This window comes from Oncorhynchus masou, unplaced genomic scaffold (assembly GCF_036934945.1).
Source record: "Oncorhynchus masou masou isolate Uvic2021 unplaced genomic scaffold, UVic_Omas_1.1 unplaced_scaffold_4651, whole genome shotgun sequence".
NCBI classification, from domain to species: domain Eukaryota; kingdom Metazoa; phylum Chordata; class Actinopteri; order Salmoniformes; family Salmonidae; genus Oncorhynchus; species Oncorhynchus masou.
Genome location: NW_027011046.1, coordinates 5,001 through 18,054, shown reverse-complemented (window position 1 = coordinate 18,054; position 13,054 = coordinate 5,001). Strand labels below are relative to the sequence as shown.

The window sequence follows — 13,054 nt, the reverse complement described above, 5'->3', positions numbered from 1 at the left end:
TGTCATTCCTATCCATAGAAATATAACTCTATGTCCCTATCCATCCAGGCCGGGCCATTAAGCATGTGAAGGAATCTATCTTCACCTCAGAGGGAGGAGTGAGGAGGGGGTTTCCTAAGGTACTGGTGGTCCTCACCGATGGCCGTTCCCAAGACGATGTCAACAAGGTCTCCAAGGAGATGCAGATGGAAGGTGAGTGGCATAGTGTGAGTCCCAAATAGTGCCCTATTCTCTGTACTGTATAGTGCACTACTCTGGCCAATAGTAGTGTGGGAATAGGGAATAGGGTGTTATTTTGGATAAAACCCATGTTTCTTCCTCTGAGGACAATACACTATTCCATTGTATTATATTGTTGTAACAGAACTGTTCATGGCTCTCAACCCAAAAACAAAACTTAGAGAGAAATATGTTCGTGGTAGAAGGGTCACTTAGCAAGCCAGAGAGTGGTAAGATAGGCCAATCAAATAGTTTCCTTTGAATTGTTTTGCTTTATTGCTGAAGAAAAACAAAATATTGTTTTCAAATCTTAACAATGTATGTCCTTTGAAGGCTGCATCATCTTTGCCATTGGCTTTGCTGATGCGGACTACGGAGAGTTGGTGAACATCGCCAGCAAAACCCAGCGACAGACACGTCTTCTTTGTGGACGATTTGGACGCTGTCAAGAAAATTGAGGAGCAGCTGATCACTTTTGTGTGTGAGGCTGCCACTGCTAATGGAAATACCGCCAGAACTGAAGTAGCTGCCATTGGAAGAATGTTCCAGAACTGATATAATCTACTGTAGAATAGAGACAGATGGTAGGTTTGGTCAACTGATATAATCTACTGTAGAATAGAGACAGATGGTAGGTTTGGTCAACTGATATAATCTACTGTAGAATAGAGATAGATGGTAGGTTTGGTCAACTGATATAATCTACTGTAGAATAGAGACAGATGGTAGGTTTGGTCAACTGATATAATCTACTGTAGAATAGAGACAGATGGTAGGTTTGGTCAACTGATATAATCTACTGTAGAATAGAGACAGATGGTAGGTTTGGTCAACTGATATAATCTACTGTAGAATAGAGACAGATGGTAGGTTTGGTCAACTGATATAATCTACTGTAGAATAGAGATAGATGGTAGGTTTGGTCAACTGATATAATCTACTGTAGAATAGAGACAGATGGTAGGTTTGGTCAACTGATATAATCTACTGTAGAATAGAGGCAGATGGTAGGTTTGATCATGTGGTTCCCAGAACTGATATAATCTACTGTAGAATAGAGACAAATGGTAGATTTGATCATGTGGTTTAATGGATTAGTTATTATTACAAAGAAGAGGATTCATCCACATTTAAATCTTAATAATAGGATCTTGATTCATGATGAAATGACAGTGATTGATATCCTGTTCATTATTTAACCAACCCTTTCATCCATCTTGTTTTAGCTTGTCCATCGGTTCTGATGAGCGGCAACACCATAGCAGGTAAACTATGTAAAACACACACAGCTGGTTACTGCTTTATAGTCATAGAATGTGTATCCCTATTGAGATAAACCCCTCTCGATCTACAGTCAATGTGGATTGTCTGATCCCACTTAGTCATTCACAGGACTGTATAGATATGGTCACCGTGTCAGAGGCTGTTGTCAGGAGCAACATGTCATCTGCCATGTGATTCTGGTTCAAATCCAGTCAGAGTTACATAGAGTCAGGAGTGTAGTGGAGGGTATACACCGTGTACCACCGTATCTTTAAAAAAACATTTTTTTTACCTTTATTTAACCAGGCAAGTCAGTTAAGAACAAACTCTTATTTTCAATGACGGCCTAGGAACAGTGGGTTAACTGCCTGTTCAGGGACAGAACGACAGATTTGTACCTTGTCAGCTCGGGGGTTTGAACTCGCAACCTTCTGGTTACTAGGCCAACGCTCTAACCACTAGGCTACACTGCCGCCGTATCTAACACTGGGCATTGTGTGTACTCACTTCTTAATCCCTACGATGCACGTCAAAGTAGTGTAGTGGAGGGTATACACTGTGTACCACCGTATCTAACACCGGGCATTGTGTGTACTCACTTCTTAATCCCTACGATGCGCATCAAAGTAGTGTAGTGGAGGGTATACACCGTGTACCACCGTATCTAACACCGGGCATTGTGTGTACTCACTTCTTAATCCCTACGATGCGCATCAAAGTAGTGTAGTTGAGGTGTACACCGTATCAGTAAGGCTGATGGAACACATCACAATGTTAAGCTTCAAATGTGAATTTTTTCCCCCCATTTTAGGCTTTAAGCTGCTTTAAAGGGAGGCAAGACATGCCTCATAATATGAAGTAAAACGTCCAATTTTAAACATTTAAGGAACAAGGAAAAATATAGTGATGCTGATGACAGTCCTAACCGTCTTCTGATTGGTGGTAAGGCTTTGCCAAAAACCTTCTCAATGAAATGTTACCTGCTACAAAGTAGCCTATGCCTGCCTGGCAGAATGATATCATGATTATTTACATCAATCCAGTGGCTGTTTGTTTGGCAAACCCCATCTCATGTGCTGTGGAAATACAGCTAACCACTTATATTAAAGGGTAACGACACTAAAAAATCTAAATTTCTTCGCTTTTCTCAGACCTCAAAAGTGTTCTCCTAATGTGGTTAAGGCATTGTTATGGGCTTAGAACATCCATTTCTGTTGTTTTTTATAGTAAGAAAGTGTGACTTTAAGAGCGAAAACCTGAAGGAGAAAAAAAAGATCAGAAACCTGTGAATTCCTGACTCAGTTGACAGCCTCATTTATCTGTTTCAATAGTAGACCTACTATTATCCTACTGCACAGAACAGCTTGGGTTGGCCTGCCTGTGAAAGACCAATATGGAATTCATCATTTTAGGTCATTCAGAGTGAATGTCACTGTTTCTCGTAGGATTTTTGACAGAGTTCCCCTTTCCTTTGCCGGGTGGGGATAGGAAATACTATCCAGAGGGAGAGGGGTTGACAGAATGATGTTATTATTACTATGTATATATATCCAGCACCTAAACACTATTTACTGCCTTGGCCCATTTTGTTGCTTGAAGATAAAAATGTGTACCATTTTATTCTAGTATTCTATTATCTCTACGGGTTCTCTATGGTTCTCTGTTGTTCTCTATGGTTCTCTATGTTTCTCTATGGTTCTCTGTTGTTCTCTATGGTTCTCTGTTGTTCTCTATGGTTCTCTGTTGTTCTCTATGGGCCTCTATGCTTCTCTATGGTTCTCTGTTGTTCTCTATGGTTCTCTGTTGTTCTCTATGGTTCTATGGTGTTCTCTATGGTTCTCTGTTGTTCTCTATGGTTCTCTATGTTTCTCTATGGTTCTCTGTTGTTCTCTATGGTTCGCTGTTGTGCTCTATGGTTCTCTGTTGTTCTCTATGGTTCTCTGTGGTTCTCTATGGTTCTCTGTTGTTCTCTATGGTTCTCTATTGTTCTCTGTTGTTCTCTATGGTTCTCTGTTGTTTTTTATGGTTCTCTGTTGTCTTTATTGTTCTCTGTTGTTCTCTATGGTTCTCTGTTGTTCTCTATGGTTCTCTGTTGTTCTCTGTTGTTCTCTATTGTTCTCTGTTGTTCTCTATGGTTCTCTGTTGTCTTTATTGTTCTCTGTTGTTCTCTATGGTTCTCTGTTGTTCTCTATGGTTCTCTGTTGTTCTCTGTTGTTCTCTATTGTTCTCTGTTGTTCTCTATGGTTCTCTGTTGTTCTTTGTTGTCTCTGTTGTTTTCTATGGTTCTCTGTTTTCTCTGTTGTCTCTGTTGTTTTCTATTGTTCTCTGTTGTTCTCTATGGTTCTCTGTTGTCTCTGTTGTTCTCTATGGTTCTTTGTAGTTCTCTATGATTCTTTGTTGTTCTCTATGGTTCTTTGTTGTTCTCTATGGTTCTCTGTGGTTCTCTATGGTTCTCTATGGAGTGGTTATAGCATAGATGTGTGTTCTGCTCCTTCCCTCCTTAGGCTTCAGGATGATGGACATGTTTGGCCTGGTAGAGAAGGAGTACAGTAACGTAGAGGGAGTGTCCCTGGAACCAGGCTCCTTCAACAGCTTCCCCTGCTACAGACTGCGCAAAGATGCCCTGGTCTCACAGCCCACCAAGTAGGTTCTGCTAGGTTCTGTGTTTTGTCAGTGTGGTTGTCATGGCGATGAGAGGTAGAAGATCAGCTAGGGTCCACACTGAGCTCCACCTCTCTCCTCCAGTGTCCACTCTTGGCATATTATTCCTGGAGTATACTCCAACAGCTTCCCCAAATGATAGGTTCGGTGGAAGCTTCCTTCTGATAGGTCAGGTGGAAGTTTATCTCTGATAGGTCAGGTGGAAGTTTCCCTCTGATAGGTCAGGTGGAAGTTTCCCTTTGATAGGTCAGGTGGAAGTTTCCTTCTGATAGGTCAGGTGGAAGTTTCCCTCTGATAGGTCAGGTGGAAGTTTCCCTCTGATAGGTCAGGTAGAAGTTTCCCTCTGATAGGTCAGGTAGAAGTTTCCCTCTGATAGGTCAGGTGGAAGTTTCCCTCTGATAGGTCAGGTGGAAGTTTCCCTCTGATAGGTCAGGTGGACGTTTCTCTCTGATAGGTCAGGTGGAAGTTTCCCTCTGATAGGTCAGGTGGAAGTTTCCCTCTGATAGGTCAGGTGGAAGTTTCCCTCTGATAGGTCAGGTGGAAGTTTCCCTCTGATAGGTCAGGTGGAAGTTTTGCCATACAGAATCGCTGATACCCATCCAATCCTTTCAGACACACAGACGTGTCTATGCCTGGAGGAAGAGGTTGTTCCTGAACTGTCCTTGTCCTCCTCCTAGAGGGGCCTTCCTCATCCTCTATGGGAAACTTGTACTTCAAAACATCAAGGGAGGGTCAAACCCAGTTGTTAGCAGGAGAGTTGTACTTTAAAACGTCAGGGGAGGGTCAACCCCAGTAGCTAGTAGGAGACTTGTACTTCAAAACGTCAAGAGAGGGTCAACCCCACTTGCTAGCCGAAGACAAACACCAGAGCTCTTTGAAATAGCGGCCAGTTATTTTCAAGGTCCCTCAAACAATACAAAGTTATTGCCAATGAAAATCACTTAGGGGAGTCTAATCACATGTGAAGTGTGTGCATGTGCGTGCGTGCGTGCGTGCGTGCGTGTTGACAGATGTAGCTCTACTCCTACTGAGGATAATATTTAGTTTAGACTTCTACTTTCATAATGTTCAGAGGGGATTGTGTTATTGCAGTGGAGGGACTCAGCACCTCTAAATGATGTCTTCAGGGTGACCTGCAAACACCACGGCCCATATCCAAGCATCACTCAGTCACATACTAGATCATGTATAGAGTAAATAATGTCATCAGAAGGGCCATTATGGCATTTGTTGTATGAAGGTAAGATAAGCCAGTCAAATGAACTTCCCATTACTCTGTATCAGGTATCAGCACTTCCCATTACTCTGTATCAGGTATCAGGACTTCCCATTACTCTGCATCAGGTATCAGGACTTCCCATTACTCTGCATCAGGTATCAGATATCAGGACTTCCCATTACTCTGTATCAGATATCAGGACTTCCCATTACTCTGTATCAGATATCAGGTATCAGGACTTCCCATTACTCTGCATCAGATATCAGGACTTCCCATTACTCTGTATCAGATATCAGGTATCAGGACTTCCCATTACTCTGTATCAGGTATCAGATATCAGGACTTCCCATTACTCTGCATCAGATATCAGGACTTCCCATTACTCTGCATCAGATATCAGGACTTCCCATTACTCTGTATCAGATATCAGGACTTCCCATTACTCTGCATCAGATATCAGGACTTCCCATTACTCTGCATCAGATATCAGGACTTCCCATTACTCTGCATCAGATATCAGGACTTCCCATTACTCTGCATCAGATATCAGGACTTCCCATTACTCTGTATCAGATATCAGGACTTCCCATTACTCTGTATCAGGTATCAGGACTTCCCATTACTCTGTATCAGATATCAGGACTTCCCATTACTCTGTATCAGATATCAGGACTTCCCATTACTCTGCATCAGATATCAGGTATCAGGACTTCCCATTACTCTGTATCAGATATCAGGTATCAGGACTTCCCATTACTCTGTATCAGATATCAGGACTTCCCATTACTCTGCATCAGATATCAGGTATCAGGACTTCCCATTACTCTGTATCAGATATCAGGACTTCCCATTACTCTGCATCAGATATCAGGTATCAGGACTTCCCATTACTCTGCATCAGGTATCAGGACTTCCCATTACTCTGTATCAGATATCAGGACTTCCCATTACTCTGTATCAGATATCAGGTATCAGGACTTCCCATTACTCTGCATCAGGTATCAGGACTTCCCATTACTCTGTATCAGATATCAGGACTTCCCATTACTCTGCATCAGATATCAGGTATCAGGACTTCCCATTACTCTGCATCAGATATCAGGACTTCCCATTACTCTGTATCAGGTATCAGGACTTCCCATTACTCTGTATCAGGTATCAGATATCAGGACTTCCCATTACTCTGCATCAGGTATCAGGACTTCCCATTACTCTGTATCAGATATCAGGACTTCCCATTACTCTGCATCAGATATCAGGACTTCCCATTACTCTGTATCAGATATCAGGACTTCCCATTACTCTGCATCAGGTATCAGATATCAGGACTTCCCATTACTCTGTATCAGATATCAGGACTTCCCATTACTCTGTATCAGGTATCAGGACTTCCCATTACTCTGCATCAGGTATCAGATATCAGGACTTCCCATTACTCTGTATCAGATATCAGGACTTCCCATTACTCTGCATCAGGTATCAGGACTTCCCATTACTCTGTATCAGGTATCAGGACTTCCCATTACTCTGCATCAGATATCAGGACTTCCCATTACTCTGTATCAGATATCAGGACTTCCCATTACTCTGCATCAGGTATCAGATATCAGGACTTCCCATTACTCTGTATCAGGTATCAGGACTTCCCATTACTCTGTATCAGGTATCAGGACTTCCCATTACTCTGTATCAGATATCAGGACTTCCCATTACTCTGTATCAGATATCAGGACTTCCCATTACTCTGTATCAGATATCAGGACTTCCCATTACTCTGTATCAGATATCAGGACTTCCCATTACTCTGTATCAGGTATCAGGACTTCCCATTACTCTGTATCAGGTATCAGGACTTCCCATTACTCTGTATCAGGTATCAGGACTTCCCATTACTCTGCATCAGATATCAGGACTTCCCATTACTCTGTATCAGATATCAGGACTTCCCATTACTCTGTATCAGATATCAGATATCAGGACTTCCCATTACTCTGCATCAGGTATCAGGACTTCCCATTACTCTGCATCAGATATCAGGACTTCCCATTACTCTGTATCAGATATCAGGACTTCCCATTACTCTGTATCAGGTATCAGGACTTCCCATTACTCTGTATCAGGTATCAGGACTTCCCATTACTCTGTATCAGATATCAGGACTTCCCATTACTCTGTATCAGATATCAGGACTTCCCATTACTCTGTATCAGGTATCAGGACTTCCATTACTCTGTATCAGGTATCAGGACTTCCCATTACTCTGTATCAGGTATCAGGACTTCCCATTACTCTGTATCAGATATCAGGACTTCCCATTACTCTGTATCAGGTATCAGGACTTCCCATTACTCTGCATCAGATATCAGGACTTCCCATTACTCTGTATCAGGTATCAGGACTTCCCATTGCTCTGTATCAGATATCAGGTATCAGGACTTCCCATTACTCTGTATCAGGTATCAGGACTTCCCATTACTCTGTATCAGATATCAGATATCAGGACTTCCCATTACTCTGCATCAGGTATCAGGACTTCCCATTACAGTGTAGGCATAGAATTTGCCAACTGCCATCTTGAACCATTCACATTATCTGGCTGCCAGTTAAGTAACTCTGTCTGTCTGTCTGTCTCTGTCTCTTTTTTTTTTACCTTTATTTTACCTTTTGTTTTACTAGGCAAGTCAGTTAAGAACAAATTCTTATTTTCAATGACGGCCTGGGAACAGTGGGTTAACTGCCTGTTCAGGGGCAGAACGACAGATTTTGTACCTTGTCAGCTCGGGGATTTGAACTTGCAACCTTTCGGTTACTAGTCCAACGCTCTAACCACTAGGCTACACTGCCGCCTCTGTCTGTCTTTCTCCAGGTACCTCCACCCAGAAGGTTTGCCCTCTGACTACACCATCACCATCCTGTTCCGCCTGCTACCAGACACCCCCAGGAGCCCTTTGCATTGTGGGAGATCCTCAACAAAGACAATGAACCCCTGGTGGGGGGTCATCCTGGACAGTACGTACAGTCTGTTCCTCATCACTTCCTGAACCCTGGCCCTGTGGTTTGAGTGAAGGTTAAGGTTAACCTGCATATCACATACTCTGCAATTGAGGTCTGTGGTTTACAAAAGTGTGTGGGCTGCAGAGCTAGTTTCCAGCTATTGTGTGAGAGAGACATAGACTGAACACACAGAACAGAAGACCAAGGCAGAGGACTCTGGGATGTGGGCTTGTGGGTTTGTGTAGAATGTACTGTCCCTAATTCTCTGTCTGTCTGCCTGTCTCTGTTTCGGTCTCTGTCAGATGGTGGGAAGACTCTGACGTTCTTCAACTACGACTACAAGGGAGACTTCCAGACAGTCACTTTTGACGAGCCTGACATCAAGAAGATGTTCTATGGCAGTTTCCACAAGGTCAGCAGCCTAGTTCTTCCCCTAGATCATCCATGGCCTCTGGTCTATAGGGAATAGGGTGCCATTTGGGATGTACCCTAAAACTTCAGGCCCTCCATCTGTCTAATAAAGATGTTGCATGCCGACTTCTCAAATAGAGAATTTAGGAGAAGTCATGTCAGAGAATGATCCCAGAGAATGAATGGAGATACAACCCAACCCCCTCCTCTATCACAGTAGTCAAAGAGAGAGCACACACACACGCACACACACGCACACGCACACGCACGCGCAGACACACAGACACACACATACACATACACACATACACACACACACATACACACACACACACGCGCACACACACACACACGCACACACACACACGCACACGCACGCACAGACACACAGACACACACAGACATATTTTACAAGAGAGCCCTGTATACATTACAATAAAAACAGAATAATAAATCATGCACGTGTAGAAAACAACAGAATTCAGCACACAATAACAAAATAAACCTATTTAATAAAAGCAATCACATTCAAGGTCCTCAGTTAATAATGGAAACTGTCTGAGTGGCACCAGCACATGTAACTAGGGCGGCAGGGTAGCCTAGTGGTTAGAGTGTAGGGACGGAAGGTAGCCTAGTGGTTAGAGTGTAGGGACGGCAGGTAGCCTAGTGGTTAGAGTGTAGGGACGGCAGGTAGCCTAGTGGTTAGAGTGTAGGGACGGCAGGTAGCCTAGTGGTTAGAGTGTAGGGCGGCAGGTAGCCTAGTGGTTAGAGTGGAGGGACGGCAGGTAGCCTAGTGGTTAGAGTGTAGGGACGTCAGGTAGCCTAGTGGATAGAGTGTAGGGGCGGCAGGGTAGCCTAGTGGATAGAGTGTAGGGGCGGCAGGGTAGCCTAGTGGTTAGAGTGTAGGGACGGCAGGTAGCCTAGTGGATAGAGTGTAGGGGGCGGCAGGGTAGTCTAGTGGTTAGAGTGTAGGGGCGTCAGGTAGCCTAGTGGTTAGAGTGGAGGGACGGCAGGTAGCCTAGTGGTTAGAGTGTAGGGGCGGCAGGTAGCCTAGTGGTTAGAGTGTAGGGACGGCAGGTAGCCTAGTGGTTAGAGTGTAGGGACGGCAGGTAGCCTAGTGGTTAGAGTGTAGGGACGGCAGCTAGCCTAGTGGTTAGAGTGTAGGGACGGCAGGTAGCCTAGTGGTTAGAGTGTAGGGACGGCAGGTAGCCTAGTGGTTAGAGTGTAGGGACGGCAGGTAGCCTAGTGGTTAGTGTAGGGGAGGCAGGTAGACTAGTGGTTAGAGTGTAGGGGCGGCAGGTAGCCTAGTGGTTAGAGTGTAGGGACGGCAGGTAGCCTAGTGGTTAGAGTGTAGGGACGGCAGGTAGCCTAGTGGTTAGAGTGTAGGGACGGCAGGTAGCCTAGTGGTTAGAGTGTAGGGACGGCAGGTAGCCTAGTGGTTAGAGTGTAGGGACGGCAGGTAGCCTAGTGGTTAGAGTGTAGGGACGGCAGGTGGCCTAGTGTTGGACTATTAACCGAAAGGTTGCAAGTTCAAATCTCTGAGCTGACAAGGTACAAACAAATCTGTCGTTCTGCCCCTGAACAGGCAGTTAACCCACTGTTCCTAGGCCAGTTAAGCCACTGTTCCTAGACCAGTTAACCCACTGTTCCTAGACCAGTTAACCCACTGTTCCTAGACCAGTTAAGCCACTGTTCCTAGACCAGTTAAGCCACTGTTCCTAGACCAGTTAAGCCACTGTTCCTAGACCAGTTAACCCACTGTTCCTAGACCAGTTAACCCACTGTTCCTAGACCAGTTAACCCACTGTTCTTAGGCCAGTTAACCCACTGTTCCTAGGCCAGTTAACCCACTGTTCCTAGGCCAGTTAACCCACTGTTCCTAGGCCAGTTAACCCACTGTTCCTAGGCCAGTTAACCCACTGTTCCTAGGACAGTTAACCCACTGTTCCTAGGCCAGTTAACCCACTGTTCATAGGCCAGTTAACCCACTGTTCCTAGACCAGTTAACCCACTGTTCCTAGGCCAGTTAACCCACTGTTCCTAGGCCAGTTAACCCACTGTTCCTAGGCCAGTTAACCCACTGTTCCTAGGCCAGTTAACCCACTGTTCCTAGACCAGTTAACCCACTGTTCCTAGGCCAGTTAACCCACTGTTCCTAGGCCAGTTAACCCACTGTTCCTAGGCCAGTTAACCCACTGTTCCTAGGTCAGTTAACCCACTGTTCCTAGACCAGTTAACCCACTGTTCCTAGACCAGTTAGCCCACTGTTCCTAGACCAGTTAACCCACTGTTCCTAGACCAGTTAACCCACTGTTCCTAGGCCGTCATTGAAAATAAGAATTGGTTCTTAACTGACTTGCCTGGTTAAATAAGGGTAAAATAATAAAAAATAAAAACACTGCATTGAACTCTGCAGATTGTTCCACAAATGAGTGTCAAAAAACAAAACGCAGATTTTCCTAAATCTATGGAGACTGAAGGGATCTCTAGTGTTATCCGTTCCTGACAACAGGTTTGGTAACTGAGGATTCTGAACTTAATGAATGAAGGAGTTTCTGTCAGACTGCTTCGTAAATAAATCAAAGAGAATGCAGCTCTCTTCTTACAGACAGAGAGATCAACCGCACATTTTATACAGACTACAATGGCGAGTTCTAAAATGGTCCCTGTGATAAAACGTATTGCTGAATGGTCGTCGCGGGCGTCCACGGGTTTTAAAACAGAGGTTGTGCCTCATGCATGGAAATAACATCACCAGAATCCAATACAGGGAGAATTTTATTCTCCTATTTTCATGATTAATTGATTTATTTTGTTATAAAAAAACTATCTTCTTCAGTAAAACAGAATGATCAACAGTGTCGAACACCTTTGACAGGTCAATGAAGTACATACAGTTGAAGTCGGAAGTTTACATACACCTTAGCCAAATACATTTAAACTCAGTTTTTTTTCCGCAATTCCTGACATTTAATCCTAGTAAAAATTCCCTGTTTTAGGTCAGTTAGGATCACCACTTTATTTTAAGAATGTGAAATGTCAGAATAATAGTAGAGAGAATGATTTTCTTCTGCTTTTATTTCTTTCATCACATTCCTCGTGGATCAGAAGTTAACATGCACTCAATTAGTGTTTGGAAGCATTGCCTTTAAATTGTTTAATTTGGGTCAAACGTTTCAGGGAGCCTTCTACAAGCTTCTACAATTGTTTTTCTGAGGTCTTGGCTGATTTCTTTTGATTTCCTCATGATGTCAAGCAAAGAGGCACTGAGGTTGAAGGTCGGCTTTGAAATAAATCCACAGGTACACCTCCAATTGACTCAAATGATGTCAATTAGCCTATCAGAAGCTTCTAAAGCCATGACATCATTTTCCGGAATTTTCCAAGCTGTTTAAAGGCACAGTCAACTTAGTGTATGTAAACTTCTGACCCACTGGAATTGTGATACAGTGAATTATAAGTGAAGTAATCTGTCTGTAAACAATTGTTGGAAAAATGACTTGTGTCATGCACAAAGTAGATGTCCTAACCGACTTGCCAAAACTCTAGTTTGTTAACATGAAATGTGTGTAGTGGTTGAAAAATGAGTTTTAATGACTCCAACCTAAGTGTATGTAAACTTCCGACCTCAAATGTATCTGGTTATAGTGTTAATGTGTTCAGAGACTGTCTGGCTCCCCGCAGTACATATCTGGTGGTCAGAGGCTGTCGGCCTCCCTGCAGTACATATCTGGTTATAGTGTTAATGTGTTCAGAGGCTGTCTGCCTCCCTGCAGTACATATCTGGTTATAGTGTTAATGTGTTCAGAGACTGTCTGCCTCCTGCAGTACATATCTGGTGGTCAGAGGCTGTCTGCCTCCCTGCAGTACATATCTGGTTATAGTGTTAATGTGTTCAGAGGCTGTCTGCCTCCCCCACAGTACATATCTGGTTATAGTGTTAATGTGTTCAGAGGCTGTCTGCCTCCCTGCAGTACATATCTGGTGTTCAGAGGCTGTCTGCCTCCCTGCAGTACATATCTGGTGTTCAGAGGCTGTCTGCCTCCCTGCAGTACATATCTGGTTATAGTGTTAATGTGGTCAGAGGCTGTCTGCCTCCCCTGCAGTACATATCTGGTTATAGTGTTAATGTGGTCAGAGGCTGTCTGCCTCCCTGCAGTACATATCTGGTTATAGTGTTAATGTGGTCAGAGGCTGTCGGCCTCCCTGCAGTACATATCTGGTTATAGTGTTAATGTGGTCAGAGGCTGTCTGCCTCCCTGCAGTACATATCTGGTTATAGTGTTA

At 43.8% G+C, this 13,054-nt stretch overlaps 1 long non-coding RNA gene across 1 annotated transcript; it reads left to right on the top strand.

The window, feature by feature from the left end:
- The first annotated feature begins 1,445 nt into the window (after nt 1-1,445).
- LOC135535248 (uncharacterized) lies at nt 1,446-8,285 on the top strand. Its single transcript, XR_010454836.1, has 3 exons — nt 1,446-1,484; nt 3,987-4,125; nt 8,229-8,285. It is a non-coding gene; the product is annotated as an uncharacterized LOC135535248 (long non-coding RNA).
- Nucleotides 8,286-13,054: the final 4,769 nt, after the last annotated feature.